Here is a 19315-nt window from a genome sequence, read left to right as displayed (position 1 = left end):
CATTAAAAGGGCTTGTTTCAATGGCTTGCAGCTTGTCAAAGTTGCTCAGCATCTGTTATTGCATTTAAATTTACCATTTCTATCATTCATAGTTGCCTCAGCAGTACCTGAAGTAAGCAGACAAAGGCACAGTTGTAGTCAACTGCAAGTAGTTTTTCATAAATTCAATTGTCCATAACAGCAATACTTACACTTTCAGTCATAATTCCTACTTTTGGGTAACATTACTGAACTATAGCTCTAAAAGTATAGAAATGTCACAGTACCCACCAAATCATGTAGCCATCCAACAGAAATCACTCAGTCTTTTCTTAGCATCTGTTCTTCTGAACTTCTCCCTCATTTTTATAGGCTTTGATCAAAAAAGCATTCATGAACACAATTTTTATTTTCAAGTAGACATTTATAAATCTTCCTAAATTTATTCAATGAAAATAAGATGTATTAATTCAATTTTGCCCACCAAAATGAAAGAAAATCAAGTTATTAAAGAACCTTAACTTCACAACACACTTCAAATACTGATTAATATTCTTGTTCTTTCTTTATGAAACTGCCAGATAAATTACCTGAAATGAAAATGCTGTCGTCCCAGCTACTGGGGAGACTAAGGCAGAAGAATCGCTTGAACCCACGAGGCGGAGGCTGTATTGAGTTCAATACAGGCGGAGGCCTCCTGGGTTCAAGCGATTCTCCTGCCTCAGTCTCCCCAGTAGCCTGAGATCAAGCCACCACACTCCAGCCTGGGCAACAGAGCAAGAATCTGTCTCAGAAAAGAAAAAGAAAAGAAAAGAAAATGCAGGGAAGGTCAAGGGAGTAGAAAAGGACTCAAATTCTGTCATTCACTGATTCTGCAAATACACATGGGGCACTTACATGACTGGCATGTTGTCTAGTAGCAGAATTGGAGAAATGATGATACAATCTGGGAACTCACGTACAAGTGAATGAAAGGAAAAGAAATGAACAATTAAAATACAAGAACACAAAGGAGGGACACCCAAGCTTAACTGAGAAGCCAGGGAAACTTCCTGGAGTCACAGACCCCTGCACAGAGTCTTAAAGAATAGGTGGGGGAGAAGGTCTGATGAAACAGCTCCCCACATAAATGCAAGAGTGCATGGTACCTTCTGAGCACTGCATGTAGTTTCTTATATAGTACCTGGATTGAGGCTGAGGAAAAAGGAGAGACAGAGAAGATGAGCCTGGAGATGTGAGTAAAGGCTGAATTATTGAGGGCCCTCCATACTACTCTTAAAGTTTAGATTTGTTTTTTGTTTTGTTTGAGATGGAGTCTCACTTTGTCACCCAGGCTGGAGTACAGTGGCACAATCTCGGCTCACTGCAACCTCCGCCTCCCAGGTTCAAGCTATCCTCGTGCCTCAGCCTCCCGAGTAGCTGAGATTACAGCCACCTGCCACCACGCCCGGCTAATTTTTTTTTTTTTTTTTTTGTAATTTTAGTAGAGACACAGTTTTGCCATGTTGGTCAGGCTGGTCTTGAACTCCTGACCTCAAGTGATCCACCCACCTAGGCCTCCCAAAGGGCTGGGATTATAGGTGTGGCCACTGCACCCAGCCATTAAAGAGTTTAGATTTAATTAGAAGTTTATTTTGGCAAAGTGATCGTTAGAAAGATCACTCTGGCAATGGCATAGAGGACACACAAAAATCAAGAGAGGCTACGGATAAAGAAGCCAGGTAAGAGTCATTTTCAAAACTAGAGAAGAAAAGGAAAATAAAGGAAAATGGGAGCTAGACTAAGATTAATTAAGAGATGTAAGTACTGTGACATGGTAATATGGAGGTAAGGAAGATGGGTTTAGGATAAGTCCCACCTTTCCCGCTTTGGTTATTGATGGATGGTAATACTACAAGGAACATGTCAGTGTTGTGACTATTCTAGAAATGTCTGCCCTAATAGAGTTTGAATAGCTGAGTATAGTACCTTACGATGTTGCTATGGAATGAACTGTGTTGCCCAAAATTCCTATGTTGAAGCCCTAACTCCAATGTGACTGATTTTGGAAACAGATCTTTTAGGAAACAGGTAACGTTAAATGAGGATATAAGGGTGGAGTTCTGATCCAATAGAATTGGTGGTCTTCTAGAAAGAGGAAGAGAGGAAAACCTGTCTCACTGTCTACGTGCAAGCACTGAGGAAAGGCCACATGAGGACGCAAGAAGGTAGCCACTTGCGAGCCACAGACAAAACCCTCATCAGAAGCTGAACCCTACCAGACCTTGATCTTAGACCTTTCAACCTCCAACACCATGAAAATAAATTTCTGTGGCTTACACCTTTCTAAACAATTTGTTATGGCAGCCCAAGCTGACTAATACAGAATTCAACCATTCCACAGGCCCTCCTCCAAGGACTATGCTATCATGTACTATGCTTCGCCCCTTTCTTCCAACCATAACCGAGGGAACCAGGGCTGGGCTCCTTAATTCAAGGGAAGCCAATCTAAGTGCTGACATGAAAAGCATGAATGGACTACAGTGTATCTTAAGAAATATTGAGAGAATAAGTCAATTAATGGTAGAACAAGAGTTGAGAAGACAGAAGGTGGCTGAGTAAGGGATGAAGAAGCTAAAATGGGGTACACACAAGCCAGAGTTATGAGACAGCAAAAACAAGTCAGTTGATAGAGACAGAATACAGCTGACATTAAGAGAGGCAGGCATTCCTTGGGAGATGCAACACAGCCAAAAAGAGGAAAATAGAGTAACTGGTCCCTACAGATGCACAATCACTGATCTCCATTTTTACAGTGAACTCCATTTTGCCAGAGGTATGTTGTATGAAGCTCTGTTTGCTCCATTTAAACACATCTATTCATTCAAACGCAGTCTGCTTTGGTATGGTACCATATCATTACATCCAAAAAAAAAAAAAAAAACCCTCTCAAATACCCTTGCTTACGAAATACCCTTGTTCCTTTACTTCATTTGCACACTGTACTTCTAATAAAGATTTGAGGGAGCAAAGACAATTTTAGTAGGACCACTAAATAATTAATAATCCTACAGGAGAGATAGTTACATCAGAAAAACAATGGGCAGGGAAGCTCCTACACTTGATGGGTGAATATAACACTATAAAGTTCTGTTTTGCTCAGAGCCTGAGAAAAGCCATAAGCTGCCACCAAATAAAACATAAATCCACTGTTAAAACAAAGGTAGCTGACAGAGTATGGTGGCTCATACCTGTAAGCCCAGCATTTTCAGAAGCCAAGGTGAGAGGATCACTTTTAGCCTGGAGCTCAAGACCAGCCTGGCCAACAAAGTGAGACCTGTCTCTACAAAAAAAAAAAAAAAAAATTCTTAAAATTAGCCATGCGTGGAGGCACATGCATATAGTCCCAGCTACTTGGGAGGCTAAGGTGAGAAGATTATTTGAGCCCAGGAGATTGAGGCTACAGTGAGCTATCATCACGCCACTGAACTCCAGCCTGGGCACCAGAACAAGACCCTGTCCCTAGAAAATGAAAATTAAAAATTAAAAAAAAAAAGGAATGTGAGCTCTGACAAATTTTCATTATATAAATGAAATCTTAGTAACTGTGAACAAGATTTATAAATAGTAAAAATATTTCTGACCAAAAATCTCCATTCAGGCCAGCCATGGTGGCTGATGCCTGTAATCCCAGCACTTTGGGAGGGCAAGACTGGTGGATCACTTGAGCCCAGTAGTTTGAGACCAGCCTGGGCAACATAACAAAACCCCATCTCTGCAAAAAATAACAAAAAAAATTAGCCAAGAGTGGTGGTACACACCTGTAGTCCCTGCTATTCAGGAGGCTGAAGTGGCAGGATCACCTGAGCTCAGGTGGTAGAGGCTGCAGTGACATGTAATCGCACCACTGCACTCCAGTCTGGGCCGACAGACAAAGACCCTGTCTCAAAAAAATAATAATAAAAATTAAAAACAGTTCTCTTCATAGGAGGATAGAAATGTTCTTTCTTCAAACTCTACCAGAAAAATGCAGCCAAGTATACATGTTAAAACTTTAAGGTATCACTAAAAAAACAGAAATAGAGTCTATATAATATATACACCAAGATGGAAAAAAGATGAACAAAAAATACTCGAGCAATCTAAAAGAGGTTAGGAATGAGAAAAAAGGAAAAAGGAGAAACCATAGTAAACAAAAAACACAAAACAAGGGCAATGAAATAAATCCAGATATCCATATTCACAATAAACACAAGTGGGTTAGACTCATTTTTTAAAGAACAGACTCGGAGTCCAAATCTTAATAATGAAATGGAGATTTACAGAATAAGTAGTTTATTTATATTTTTAAAATATAAAAAATAGTATATGGGCCACATAAAAATATGTATATACATACTTTCATCGTATTCAACAATGGATTAAAAGGACACATTCTAAAATGACAGCAGTTAGGAGTGGACAGATGGAAGGAGTAGCCTCATATGGGGGGACTCAATGGGGGAATTTAGCTTTCTCTGTTTTTTTTTGTTTAAGGAAACTGTATTTTTATAATGGTTTTAAATTATGCATGTAAAAAGCAGCTGGGTTGAAATATCTACGCATAAAATAATATAATGTCCACAATTTGCTTCAAAAACTTCCAGGGAAGGGACAAGGGAAATGTCTGAGACAAGAGAAGAAACAAGACTGACCATGAAGTAGTAGTTGTTAAAACAGAATGATGGATATATGAGGATTCACTGCATTTATGTACATTTGAAATTTTTCATAATAACTATTACAAAAATAAGGCAGCCGATATGTGAAAATGTTAACAATATCTAGTTTTAGAGGCTAGGACTAGAGATGACTCGTGCAATATTTTTCAAATTCTCCTTATCCTTGTTTGGCAAAAAAAAAGAAAGATTTCACCTAAAACTATAATACTAACTTATTTGGGAAAAAATAATGTTACCATTGGTAAATTCTCCCAGAACAATAATTTATTCAGCTAGACTACTTAATTCCAGCAAAACTAAAGGAAACATTACAAAAACATTTCTTCAAAATATAATATCTCATAAAGAATCATTTTCTGTTTTACTATTAAAAACAAAGCTTTATTCTCATTTTCTGATCCTACTCTGCTTCTAATTTTACCAAGCTGTTTGAGATACAGGCCTTAGAAGCAGATACTTATGGCCCTGGATTAGTCAACTTCTCATCAGAGAGCAGGAGGGCAGGAAGTGATGAACAACTATTGCTGTTTTACTTTTGAACATACGTTCAAAAACCCCACCTTTGTGAATTATGGGGGATCCCAAGACAGTATAAATATAAACCTGTTTCAGTTTAAATAAAACTTATTTATCTTCTATGAATATTCAAATGACAATATAATGAACAGTTAGTCACACAATATATATAAGCTAATACTAAATTATGGAAAAGAGCCATGTTAATCTACAATTATATAAACATACACAGATCAAAATCACTACATTGACCAAGAATCCACATACTTTAAGAAAGTTTGGTGAAAATAGTATAGTATCATACCTTTTCCTATTAATTTTCTAATGGAGGGAGTGAAGCCTACTGAAAATGAAAATATATATAATATGGAAATTGAAGTATTTTATTACTTACAAGTATTCTTATATAACAAATGTGTTTATACCAAAAAACATGTTCATTACATTTGCTTTGGCTTTTGAAAGTTATTTTTATTTTTAAGATTGTTGGTCTGAGGCAAAATGCTCTTTCAAACAGTATATATGTTCTTACTTTATCTGCAGATTTCCTAAAACATATAGGTACACAACTTTTATAAAGAATATTAGCAGATTCATATCCACTTCCAGAATTATATATATTTTATGATACTTTGAGTTAAATACCCTTATTTACTGCTTACACTCAACTATAAAGTTAATTTTAAAGTTGAAAGGAGCCTCAAAAAACATATAGGTCACAGAGAAGCTAAAGCTCACTGAGGTTTGATTACATAAAAAATCAGTGGTGTGTCTGGGATCAGAACCCTGGACCGCTGGACTAACTCAACCGACCCTCTGAAAGGCTGACTTTCCTTTTCTAAAAATATTTAAACCAATCAATTGTTTATAGCCCATTGCATTATATTTATTTCCTTCCCCATTAACCCTCACCCATAATTTAAAAAAAAAAAAAAAAAGAGTCCAAAACACACATTAGAGAACTATGGATTCTAACACCTTCTCTCTGAACATCCATTTTACATACTTTTTATTCATAATGTTCCTTAATGTATCTCTATTGGACAGGGGACCCTCCCCTCAAACTGTTAACTCACACCAAACACGGTGACTGAGGGGAAAGATTTAAGTTCTTCTGAGAATTAAGATTTGGCCTCTTCTGTTCTCTCACTCCTTAGTTAAACCCAAAGGAATATAGGTTGTTGGGCAGATTGCCCCTATTTGTACCACATTTTCAGTGTTAAGGGCCAAGACACAACATGCCAGGCATATTTCTTGCATAGAACCAGGCAGGGGGATTCTCCCAAGAGCTGCCCTTGCAGGTGAACACAACAATGTGTCAATGCCAAACTCCAGAGGCTGCCCATAAAGCACTCACTGTAACCACATTATTTTCTTGGGGGAAACCTAAAACATGCAGAAGACTTAACTTTGTGCCACAGAATTCTTCAGTGCAATTCCTACACTGGCAACAAATTCTCCAGGGAAATTACTTCAGGCTCTTACCTCCTGCCCTTTTGCCCGCCTGGAATGAGGCAATTCCATGAGCCCAGGTCGATTGTGTCCTGGTGCTTATAAAAAGCATTTGGGCTCTCGCCTGTCATCCCAGCACTTTGGGACGCTGAAGTGGGCAGATCACCTGAGGTCGAGAGTTCAAGAAAAGCCTGAGCAATATGGAGAAACCCAGTCTCTACTAACAATACAAAATTAGCCAGGCGTGGTGGCGCATGCCTGTAATCCCAACTACCGGGGAGGCTGAGGCAGGAGAATCACTTGAACCTGGAAGACAGAGGTTGCGGTGAGCTGAGATTGCCCCATTGCACTCCAGCCCAGGCAACAAGAGTGAAACTCCATCTCAAAAACAAAAAAAGAAAGCATTTGGTACTCAAAAGCGTACCCATGGGACCCAGAAATATAGTTGGCAGCTGGTCTCTGTTAGAACCTATCAACTGCTGTCGGAGGTGATAGTACAAAACATGTCTGCCATTTCTCAGCTGCCCTCTCAGGGACAGGATTTTCATTGACTTTGTGAGATCTCGATGACACTGGGGCAGAACAATAGGTGGCTTGTCAGTTGTGACTGAGTGGCTCCTCAGAGCAAAGTGTTAAAGGATGGAGACAATATTTCCAATACAGACAAAACTGTGGAACTAGAAGGTAGGAGAGACCATAGTATTACAACCATGCTGCTTCAACACACCTCCCCATCCAACTTCAGGTTTATACTATTCTCCCAAGATCATTTTCTAGGACTTTCCCCACTCTTAAAATAACTCTACTTCCACAATTTCTCTATTACCATTTCAAATGGCTTCTCCCGTCCTGGAATCTTTTCTACAAAAATTATGAAGAGTGTTGTATATTGCATAAACTCCTTAGGTATCACTGAGCTATAAGTACTATACATAATTAGATATTTTTATCCTTCCCCAACCATCAGCACCTCCTAAATTCAGTCAGTGGCTTTCATGATTTCCCTTTGCTGAATGTGGACAGGAACAAAGTTTACAAACTTTACTCAGGAAAGGGCAGTCTCAAATTTCTCATTGGAAGTCCTCTGGGAAGAAAACAGCATTTTGGAATAATATTTAATGTGGCCGTTTTTCTCTCCTGTACTGTGCTTGTGGTGACTAGTGGTTTGACTCCTGTTGGTTTAGTTCCAACTCTGCACAGAGAAGTACCACAGATGCATGTACTGAGAAGGGCTTGTGAACAATCACATTCTCTTTCTCCCTCTCTTGGCCCATTCTTTGCAATACTTTTTGTGGAGTATTTAGCAATTCAGAACCCTTAAATTCAGCAGACAGAAGAAATCAACATTTTTTTTTCAATTATCAATCTTATTTGAAGATGTAAGAAAATTTTATAAGCTTTTACTCTTTCCAAACACATAACTTGTTAAGACCACATTTTATAGATTCAGTAGAGAGTCAAAGAAAATACTATAACTTTTCCAAGGTTCCCTAACTCAGACCTTTTATTAAGCAATCATATTTCTTCAGCCATTATTATGTGGGGTATTGAAAAGTCTATATAATGAAATGTCAATAACTATCTGAATAGTTTCATGCAAAAGTAATCTCATTCAGCTACTCGAGGATTTGGGGGCAAAGAAAGAGAAGAAGGAGGAAGGAATTAAGAAGGACAAAGGCTTAAAAGCCTTAGTCAGAGGGATGTCTACCCTGACTAGAGTCCCTAAGTAACAAACTAACTTTCCATATCATTTCGCTGATGTAAAAAGGCAACTTCATTCCTCAGGAATATACCCACCACCAAATACTCCAAGACGCAAAACTTTCCAAATATATATTCATCACTGGAATGTCTAAAATGTAGGCTTGGTTGCAATACACAATTTAAAGCAACAATCTATTATTTGGGGTTCTTAAAAATGCTATTCAATAACAACTAATAATAAAATTGCATTTAAGAATTGATTGCTATCGCATGTTATAATAATGACTTTCCCAGAAAATAAAATAGGCTACATAAGTAAATTTTTTAGGTAATGAAATTGGCATCAGTTTTACTGTTTGAAATGAAACCATTTGTTTATAATAGCTTCCAAATATCCCTGTTTTCTTAAACAAAACCTATGCCCTTTACAAATATGCATTTCCTTTAATCCTACCAAGAGTTCCATACTTTATACCCTCATTTTCAGATAAGAAAATTGAGGTTCAGAAAGATAGTGTTTTCTCCTTCATGAAACTTTTAATAGAGCTGTCTTACCTATGCTGTAAAGTACACAGCTTTATGATATCTTCTTTTCCGTTGCTGAAAATTATGTGTACTTTTTACACTACTGAGGATCCCAAGACACATCCCACAGTACTTCAAAGAAGTAGAAATGAATTTGAAAATTGCAAACTACAAAATTCAGCTTATTCAAAGTAATGACACTTAAAAGTATCAATTTATCTGAGAAAAGACATGGAGAAGAATGTGTTTGATGTATGGCAAGACAAGTAACGGGAGGAAAGGAAGAAGAAATAATAGAGGAAGCTGAAAGGGGGAAGGGATGGAAAGATGGAATGGCACTGAGATGATGTGGAAAACTCTCAGAAAATTCCTTAGCATTCACCAGGCTAACAGAATATAGAGCAAAGTGGTGTTGACTGAGGTTACAGACGCACAGGAAGAACTGTCATTTCTCCCACCAAAGTGAAATCTGATCTCAAAGGAAGAACTTCAGCTCCCTTTTCCTTCACAAACAAAGTAGCAAAACACAGAGTCATTAAGTCTGAGTCACTTTCCTTGTGACTCAGTTGTCAAAATCCTGTAAGATAAGGTATTCAAAAGTGTTTGGAAATGGGAAGAAGTATGGAAGCATTAGACATTTATTATTAGCAACAGTATTAGCATCAGAATGGCTAATTAATCATGTTTCCTAATTTTAAAAAATGAACAGCAAAAGGAAAATTACATATATACATAGAGAGAGATCTAGATATACAGATGGTACTTATAATACATCCCAAAAAACCACACCAATTCATCAAGTATTAAGTGAGCACTTACATATTCCTAGCCATGTGTATAGGAAGATTTAGCATGTGTATAGAAAGATTTAGCATGAAGGTACTTGCATAGGATCCTTCAATTCTTATTCAAATAAATTTTTATATCTAATTTTGTATTTATAATTTTCTATTATTTTTAAGAGAACCACCCCAAATTCCATATACTTCAGGCCCCCAAGTCTTTATCCACCTCTGTCACTGAAGCATATGACAAAAGAAGAATGAGGATAAGTATCTAACTTCTGAGCTCCCAATTTAGTGGAAAACGGTAAGTAATTACACGGCAACATGATAGGTAAAGTTCTGAGTACAGAGGAATTCAATACTGCCAACATGAGTCAGAAAGAATTTGTAAGAGATATGACACATGAATCATCTTGAAGTATGAGCCGATTAGGAGAGTGTGGAGGAGAGCAGTAAAGGGAAAGGCATTTCTCACTAAGGGAAGGACATCTGCTAAGGCAACAAAACCATGAAGAACCCAGATGATTTGATGACAGTGAGGCTGCAGTACTTGGGTCCAGAATGACAGGAGCTAGGAAGGTAATGTTTCCATGGCCTCATTAGGGCTTTGCCCTGCAGGCATGCTGGACCATGCAGGGACACTGGGGAGGGAGTTTGGAGGGTACAGGGATTACAGGGATACAGAAAATTTATTTTCTGATAAAACAATTCTGATAATAGTGTAAATATTTCACCAAAGAGGGAAAAGAACTAATGATAATACAACCAGATGTTAGGTTGTTAAAAAAACCTCATCGAAAAAGATGAGAGCCTAGATGAAGGTAATGGCAAGAAAAAAAAGAAAAGATACAGACTCATTCATCAGAGGCAATCAAAAGGACTCAGTGACCACTTGGTGACTGTTAAGGCCAGGAGGAGTGAATGAGTGAGAGAAACAGAGGTCAACTCTCCCAATAATTTTAATCTGGGAAACTAGAACTATCAGGACATCATTTAGCCAAAAGAACAGCAGAAAGATAAATATATGGTTTTAGAGGAAACAGAAATATGGTTATATTCCTTTTGGACATACTGAGTTTGAAATGCCTCTAGAAAACAGGAAATAATTGAATTTTAATTTCATGAAGGTAGGAAGTTTTGCGTTGCTCTTGTTTCCTTTTTCTCTCAGGGCTATATCCCCAGCACCAGAAATAATGGCTGTGAGATAAATTAAAAATCCTAGTGGAATCAATAACATTCCTGCAAGCTCCAAGATGAAATAGTGTACACATAGAGATGAGCATATTATCTAAAAAAATAAAATTCGCCATGATCCTTTCTTATTCAGCTCCATACTAAACCAAAACAAATGTACCTTTGGTGCTTCTGTTAATTGAACATGCATACACACAAGAAAAAAATAAAATTTGTTCACAATAAAAGAAGTATTTTTCATAATCTGTACCAAAGAATTCCTAGAGAGAACCCTGTAGTCCTCTGCCAGCAAAGAGATGTTACTGTCTAAATCTGCTGATAAGCTTGTCAGTCATTGGTAGTCTACACTGCTGAGAATATACTAAGAAAATTCAGCAAGAAATGACAATTTACATCTTGCTGGCAAGATTCCAGGTAGTTCATGTAAGGGAAAATTGCATGAAGAAATCCAAATTATTATGAACCTATCTGAACATGTACCTTAGCCATATAAGATAAATAAGCATGCGGCAATTCGATCCCCTAATTACTAATTCACAGATAATGTAACAAGCTGCACTATTTAGTTACCATATGTAATTCTATAGGATTCATTGGGGTTATCTTGACAAGTGATATTTTCTCCGTGAAAGCATTTTAAAAGGGCTTATTCTTTCAATGAAGGTGACTATTTGCTTCTTAATTAACTCATCTACTATTTAACTGCCTCCATTAACTGCTTTTTACTCTGGCACTCAAAGGACTAAACGTTAATATTAAGAGCACAAACCAACTTTTACTTTCGTAATAATCCAGAGAAGACATCTGCTTTAAATGCTGTTTTATTTATTCTGTTTGTCACTTCAATTAAGTGATCAGAAGGTACAGACAATATATAAACATTACAAATGACCCAAAAAAGGCTGAGTGGTTCCAGCCAACATAACAGGTTTTCATAACAGAATGAAGTCATCTTATTTCTTGATTTCATCTGACCTTATAGCTTAGCTGCATGAGCTAAAGCTGTGTTGACCAACATAGTAGCCAGGAGCCACACTGAAACACACTACTGGGCACTTACACCTTGGCTAGTTCTAAAGGCAATACGATGTAAGGGTAAAAGACATGGCATATTTTGGAGAGCTTTTTTGTTTTTTTTTAAGAAAGTAAAATGTCTCAATAATGTTTACACTGATTATATTTTGAAAGAATAATTTGAAGAAACTGGGTTAAACAAAATATATTATTAAAATTAATTTCACCTACTTCTGCTTTTTTCTTTACTGTGGCTACAGACAACTTAAAATTACATATGTGGCTCACATGATATTTCCATTGGCCAGAGCTGATCTAGAATGATGCAGATCTTCCCCTCTCCAGCTCTTGGTGTGTTTGATGATCTGAATTGTAACATATACAGAATGGCAATTATTTGAATAATTTCAGCACCAAATTACTCCTTTGTTATCCAATTCACTATATGACTATCATATAAATTTGTCACAGGAGTGACAGATAATTCTATCAAACATGATAAGAATTACAGAAAATATGCAAGTGGGTGAGGAATATTTAGCAAGCAGTCAAAATAAAGCATTGGGTTCAATACTGAAACTACTGTGCTGTGCTTAAACTCTTCATACGGTAGGATACAAAAGTTTATGGAAAGCCTCAATAATCTCCTGACTTTTTACTTAATCATCTCTTATCTTTCAAAATTAAATATTTTTAAATCTTTTTTACAATTACCGGTAGTATTTTTTAAACTATTGACTTACATATTTTGAAGCTCCAACATTTAAATAAGGGCATTTAAATTTTCTATGTTATGTTTATCAAAATGGGGCATGAATTTAAGAAGACTGAGAAACACTGTCAAATACAAAAGTCGGATGCACACAGTTGAATCCAAAGGGGATCAGAATATGCCACTCCAAAATATGCTACTTTGGCATCAGTATTATTTTGAACCGAAGGCAAATAGGAAATGGAAGACAGGAGCACTCTCTCCCCTGGCCCTTTCTGTGTAAAAGTAGAACACAAAATTCCCTTTGTAAATGTGACAGAAATGTCCATTTGTAAAGATGATCATCTCTCCCTTACCAGTGAGAACAACTTTTATCATGAAAATGATACAAAAACCCCAAATCTATCCTCTTCTTTGGGTCTCTTCTTTTCTGTGTAGCCCCCATGCATATGAAATTAAAAACATCAATTAAATGTTAATCTGTGTTCTGTTAGTTTTAATTCACAGGCCTCACTTATAGAACCTCAAAGAGTAAAATTTTTCCTCCCTCACAAAAGCAAGAATAAATATGCACCATAAGACAATGGACAAAGTGCAGGAGAGTTCTAAATGACTTGAAAACTCTTTAATGGTATATCCATGCAATGACTACTACTCAGCAACGACCAGTACTAAACTATGAATACAGGCAACATGGATGAATCCCAAAATAATTACATAGTGAAAGAAGTCAGACAAAAGAGAACATACTGTATGATTCCATTTATCTAAAGCTCTAGAGAATGCAAACTAACCTATACTGACATAAAGCAAATGAGTAATTTACTTGGAGATGGGAGGGGTGGGTAGAGGAAAGGATTACCAAGGTGCATGAGGAAACTTTCGGGGGTGATGGATACGTTCACTATCTTGATTGTGGGGGATAGCATCACAACAGCCAAAATTTAACAAATTGTACACTCTCAATATGTGTAGTTTATTGTCAATTATAACTTACACCACAATAAAAGTTAAACAATTATAACTTATACCACAATAAAACAGTTAAACACTCCCTCCCACCTCCTTGAGAAAAGGATAGGTGCTGAATAGCTTGACTTCAGCATCCAACAGATGTTCACTGAACATCTTAATGAAGCTTGCTAGGGAGCAATAACCCAGGCCCCAGGGCTATTTCTTCTGGTTTTCCTACCTCAGCCACAAAACAGAGCTAAAAATACTTTGTGACTTAGTCTAACCCAATATATATTCAATAGATTATATCAGAATGAAGAGCCATTCCAATGCTATAGTTTTGTAAAACAGCATAGGATAACTGCATCTCCTAGCCCAGAAAACTGTGAATGTGATGGGAAAGGGTTGGAAGGGTCAGACAACACTCCACTGAATCTTATCAATGAGGCCCCTGTAATCCCAAATTAGAAAATGAGGCCGGGCGCGGTGGCTCACGCCTGTAATCCCAACACTTTTGGAGGCTGAGGCGGGGAGATCACCTGACCTGAGGTCAGGAGTTCAAGACCAGCCAGGCTAACATGGTGAAACCCTGTTTCTACTAAAAGAAAAAAAAAAAAAAAAGAAGAACAAAATAAAATGAATGCTGTCCAGAAGTGGATTCAGGCCTGACTTATTAAAATGCAATACCCTGGGAGACTTGTGGGGAGTGAGAAACAGAGGAGGAAATACATAAGCTTTATGAAATTTACCTAGCAATGCCTTAGACAAAGCAAGACCTATTAAGGGGGCTGCTATGGTCTGAATGTTTATGTTCCCCCCAAATTCATATGTTGACATCCTAACCCCCAAAGTAATGGTATTAGGGGGTGGGGCCTTTGGGAGGCAATTAGATCACAAGGGCAGAGTTCTAATGAATGGGACTAGTGTCCTTATAAAATAGGTACCAGAGAGCAGCCTTGCCCCTTCCACACCACATGAAGACACAGCAAGATGGCATCATCTATGAGGCCCTCACCATTTACAGAATCTGCCAGTGCCTTGATCTGGTACTTCCCAGCCTCCAGAACTATGAGAAATAAATGTATGTTTATAAGGGACCCAGTGTTTGATATTTTGTTATAGCACCCGAAATGAACTAAAACAGGGGCCTAGCAAGGTATAAGAGAAACTGGACATATCTTAAATATATCAGACAGGAGTTTTTAAATTGTAGAATAATCATTAACCTTTATGACTCTATCATCATGGTTTTGTTAGGTTAGTGATATCTTATGAACACGGAAGGATAGCTTCTCATGACCATTTTCTATGACAGTTCCCTGAAGCAAGGTATCCTATGGAGCCACCTGAGTACACAATATAAAGTTATTGTGAAATTAACAATATAGTGAATTGGTTAACAAAGGAGTAATTTGGTGCTGAAATTATTCAAATAATTGCCATTTTGTATATGTTACAATTCAGATTATCAAACACACCAAGAGTTGGAGAGGGGAAGATCTGCATCATTCTAGATCAGCTCTGGCCAATGGAAATATCATGTGAGCCACATATGTAATTTTAAGTTGTCTGTAGCCACAGTAAAGAAAAAAGCAGAAGTAGGTGAAATTAATTTTAATAATATATTTTATTTAACCCACTTTCTTCAAATTATTATTTCAACATATAATCAGTATAAACATTGACTATTAACACTTAATTTTAAGCAGAAATCAAAATTTTTAAAAATACATTCTCCACTGGTGTCCTACATGCCACATGGTAGTGAACTGTATCATGCCTCTTCAAAAGACCTGAGACATTAGTTCAAACAAATGCTATTAGTATCAACTCAAATTATATAACATTTAATAATCTCAGATCAGATTATGCTCACTTAGAAAGGCAGCAATTGGTGAAATCTCTTGATCAACAGCTGCTCTATCTATTCATTTGTTATATCAAAATCACTTAAATATCTTCATTTTCAAAATATGTGTCTTGGGGATTTTCTTGTGGGAATGGTATCTGGGTGATCAAATTACAGGCAAGTTTTCCGTCTTCTTTTCACTTGTATCTTCCATACCTTTTTAAATGTGCTGTTTACTAAAATAAATAATTACCTTACGTATTTTATTATCAAAATAATTTTAAAACATAAGCAACAACATTAAGTTTTTTCTTAATTTTTTTTTTGGTAGTTGATGTTACTGGGTTTTTCTTCTTCTTTTTTAATAAATGTTTCATTTTTCACTTTCCCCTCATGCACTTATTTATAGCACCTTGGATCTGGAGGCAGAGTGGTTTACAAGAAAATAACAATGAATGTTGCTTTTGCAGACACAAATAAAACTAAAAGGTGGATAAAGATAAGAATTCCCTAAACAAAACAAATTTAACCACCACAGGCAGACAGGCCAGAGGAAAAAAAGCAAGAGTTTGTCTCCTTTTATTTTTTGTTTTTTTTTTTAACTTAGCTGGCCAGATCTGGAAGAATGGCTCTAATGGTTTCATTAACTCAACAAATACAATTTCAACACCTAAAAAACAAACAAAAAAAAAGTTTTTATTTTATGTAACATAAATTCCCTTTTATTAATCATATTTTCCCAAAAGAGGGAAACATTTCTGAAGGAAAAAGATTATGCCATACATTACCCCACAAAATAAATATAAGACAGACAGTTTTTAGATCAATGGAATTTAAAGAATAAATTCTGTTGTTTTAATCAGACTCAAAAACCACTGAGATATATACAACACAATGTTTCAGCTTTGCCAAATTTAACACTTTACTATTTTTAAGAACCATTAAAAGAAATATTTTAAGAAAACGAATGCTTTTATAAAACACTTAAAAAGAAAATTAATGCTCTGTCCTCAAAAAGGAAGGCCACAGAGGCACAATTTCCCAATGAACATCCAAAGAAAGAAAATAAGTGGCCTCAGGCCAAAGATAAAATACCTTTGTCCTCAAATAGCAGTTTCCCTTTCTTGCCAAACATCAAATTACCCCAGTAATGCTCAGACTATGCACTAGCCTCCAATATGAGCTCACTGCCTCAGGGTCTCACTAGTTTACAGACCAGGTCTCTTTGAGAACCTTGTTATGGGCTAAACTGTGTCTCCTAAAAATTCACAGGAAATCCTAATCCCTGTACCTCAGAATATAACTGTATTTTGAGATAAAGGTTAAATGAGGTCACTAGGGGTGGGTTCTAACACAATACGACTGGTTCCCTTATAAAAAGAAATTAGGCTATAGACATACATAGACGGAGGGCATGTGAAGAAACAGGGAGAACTCAGCCATCTACAAGCCAAAGAGAGAGGCTCGGTAGAAACCAATCCCACCAACACTTTGATTTTAGACTTCCAGCATCCAGAACTGTGAGGAAATAAATTCCGGTGGTTTCAGCCACCCACACTGTGGTATTTTGTCAAGGCAGCCCTATCAAACTAACACAGATTTTGGTACCAGGAAATGGGGTGCTGCTGTAACAAACACCAAAAATGTGGAAGTGGCTTTGGAACTGGGTAATAGGTGATGGCTACAAACGTTTTAGGGTGCATGTTAGAAAAAGCTCAGATTGCACTGACGAGGTTAACTCTCAGAAAGAAATGTGACACGGGTTATTGGAAAGTGGAAACTTCAAGAGATAAAATTCAGCCTATACTTCACTGCTCTCCATTAAATGCTCTTCCCTATCCAAACTTTTCCCCTGGGCACAAATCCTCTATTCCACTCCAGAAATATACAAATTGAATATGCTCTCCAGTACCCACTGCCCACTCACATCCCAGCCTCTTCCATACACCATGTCCATTTTCAAGGCAAAACCACTGACTTAAGCTCTACTTCATATCAAAAAAACTTTCATTTCCACCCTCTCATCTCAAGACCAAAGCCCTTTCTGTGTCTTATTTATTAACCTCAATGATAAGAGCAACTAATCCCTATACTTAACTACTTTGCTAGAATCCCTGTAACATTTCTTATGTGTTAAAACCTTTCTGTTATTTCTCCCATTAGGTTCCTCCAACTAAGACTCTATATTTCTGGAGCAGAATCATATTTATTCTGTATTCTCCCCAATGCCTAACCCAATACAACATTCTTCCTAATCCATCTATTACTACCTACTACATGAATACCTCGGATCTTCTCTGGAAACATATCACAGGAAGGCAATGGATTCCTCACCACTGGTTTCCTTTATTGAGAAGTAGTTATTTACCTCCTTAGTCTTATTCTCCCACATGGAATCCCACTAAAATTATTTAATCACAATATATCAATTTTACCATGCTAAATATTTCCAAACTGCACTTATATAAATGCTCTCCTATGCATGACACTAATTTACAAGAAAAAAATGAAACCTTTATTGTTATAAATATGGGGTTGATAATGTATGTAACAATATCAAATGAAATCCTACTTTAGGCCAAATATCTATTTTCAAAAGTACATATAACTGTTTCGGACATATATCATCACTCATACGCACCATCAAGCAGTCCTAAATTCACCAGGAAGTTGTCTGCTTCTTCTCTTTATAAAGTGTAGGATCTTTCTCTGGCAGATGTGCTATTTGCTCTACCATATTTGGGGACATTCCGGTCCAACTTTGCCTCAAAATATTTCATGAAATTCAGAGCACTTTGTACGTTTCCAAACATACAAAATGTAGCCAACCTGCAACTCAACCTGAGAGAGACAAGACTATGTCAGATCTGGAATGTAATCTGGAGAAAATAATCTGCCTCTAACTGAGGATAGTTACCTTCCAGGCAATTCATTGTTCCTCTCCAGCTTTTAAATCCCTTAATCTCAATTCTAGACAATGGATTCACTTCATCATTTGTCAAGCAAAATCTCTCCACCCTAGCAGTTAAAAACTAAAGGTGGCCAACTAGGCCTAAATCCATGTAAAGTTACATATCAAGGATTTCCAAGAGTCTCTCTGAATAGCTTCAACTTGTACAAATATACTAAACTCTGAGACCAGCCTCTATTCCTCACAGTTAGGTACATTTAAATGCATCTGAAAAGGAAAGGTGTCTTTAAGGGCCAACCAGAACAATGTCTAGGTGATAGGACTTTGAAGCACACTAAAAACTGACTAAAGATCCCTCCCTTTCCAAGCCACAACCATCAGGCCTAGTCAATAAAAAGGAGTGTGGTAAAGGGACAAAGAAAACCAGAACTAGAGAAGGTAAGTGAAAAGAATAAACATAGAAAGGATCAAAGGAAAAAAAAGGAACATATGTAAGAAATAAGGTACACCATAATCTATTAGTAATATGTTGAGAATAATCTTCATTAGTTTGTTTGTTTTGGCAAATGAGATACGGAAGAAGAATGGAGAGTCAAGGGGTACCCAAAACTAGTTTTGCCTACATTGCACACAAGGGTACAGGTGCATCCATCCAAAGCTTGGTATTGTATTAGAAGATCAAGTCAAGGAACTTCAAGTTTTGCTAGACTTTTATTTTTATTTATTTACTAATTTATTGAGTCAGAGTCTCGCTCTGTCACCCAGGCTGGGGCGCAGAGGCGCGATCTCGGCTCAACGCAACCGCTGCCTCCCGGGTTCAAGCGATTTTCCTGCCCCAGCCTCCCTAGTATCTGAGACTACAGGTGCGAGCTATCACACTCCGCTAATGTTTATATTTTTAGTAGAGACAAGATTTCACCATGTTGGCCAGGCTGGTCTTGAACTCCTGACCTCAAGTGATCCACCCACCTCGGTCTCCCAAAGTGCTGGGATTACAAGCGTGAGCCACTGCGCCTGGCC

General features: G+C 37.2%; 1 protein-coding gene across 22 annotated transcripts in view; it reads right to left on the bottom strand.

Annotated features, from left to right (window-relative positions):
- MPDZ (multiple PDZ domain crumbs cell polarity complex component) overlaps window positions 1-19315 on the bottom strand; it is a 180127-nt gene that overhangs the window by 158996 nt on the left and 1816 nt on the right. For 12 of the 22 annotated variants that reach the window (XM_063649516.1, XM_063649522.1, XM_063649524.1 and 9 more), the window contains one exon: window positions 18026-18225. The exons of the other annotated variants lie outside the window; for them this stretch is intronic. The gene's annotated coding sequence lies outside the window, so the exon portion shown is untranslated. The remainder of the gene's footprint in view (window positions 1-18025; window positions 18226-19315) is intronic. 22 annotated transcript variants of the gene reach the window in all.

This window comes from Pongo pygmaeus, chromosome 13, assembly GCF_028885625.2.
Source record: "Pongo pygmaeus isolate AG05252 chromosome 13, NHGRI_mPonPyg2-v2.0_pri, whole genome shotgun sequence".
NCBI classification, from domain to species: domain Eukaryota; kingdom Metazoa; phylum Chordata; class Mammalia; order Primates; family Hominidae; genus Pongo; species Pongo pygmaeus.
Note: the sequence above shows the minus strand (reverse complement) of the source record. Positions and strands in the feature narration are given on the sequence as shown.